Source organism: Myotis davidii, unplaced genomic scaffold, assembly GCF_000327345.1.
Source record: "Myotis davidii unplaced genomic scaffold, ASM32734v1 scaffold392, whole genome shotgun sequence".
In the NCBI taxonomy this organism is placed as follows: domain Eukaryota; kingdom Metazoa; phylum Chordata; class Mammalia; order Chiroptera; family Vespertilionidae; genus Myotis; species Myotis davidii.
The window spans coordinates 74,963-75,646 of record NW_006284244.1 but is presented as its reverse complement, the minus strand read 5'-3'; positions in this window follow the sequence as shown (position 1 = coordinate 75,646).

The window sequence follows — 684 nt, the reverse complement described above, 5'->3', positions numbered from 1 at the left end:
CAGGAGCCCTCGGGGGATGTCCGACTGCCACAGGGAGAGGGTCTAAGCCTGCAGTTGGACATCCTTAGCGCTGCTGCAGAGGCAGAAGAGGCTACTGCCACCACAGCTGCGCTCACCAGCCATCAGCCCGGCTTCTGGCTGATCAACGCTCCCTCTGCGGGAGCACACTGACCACCAGGGGACAGCTCCTGAGTTGAGTGTCTGCCCCCTGGTGGTCAGTGCACGTCATAGCAAGAGGTTGAGCAGCCTTAGTATATCATTAGCATATTACGCTTTGATTGGTTGAACGTACAACCGGATACTTAGCATATTCGGCTTTTATTATACAGGACTAGAGGCCCGGTGCTTGTGCACTCGGGGGGAAGGGGGTACCCTCAGCCCGGCCTGTGCCCTCTCGCAGTCTGGGACCCATCGGGAGATAATGCCCTGCTGGCTTAGGCCTGCTCCCGGGTGGCAGAGGGCAGGCCCAATCCCTAGGTGCAGCCCCTGGTCGGGCTCAGAGCAGGGCTGATTGGGGAGTTGGGGTGCCGCCCCCTGTCATTCACAGAGCAGGGCGGATTGGGAGGTTGCAATGCCACCCTCAGTTATGCTCAGGGCAGGGCCGATTGGGGGGTTGGGGCACCACCCCGTTACACTCAAGGCAGGGTCAATGGGGAGGTTGTGGCGCCACCCCCTGTCACGGAC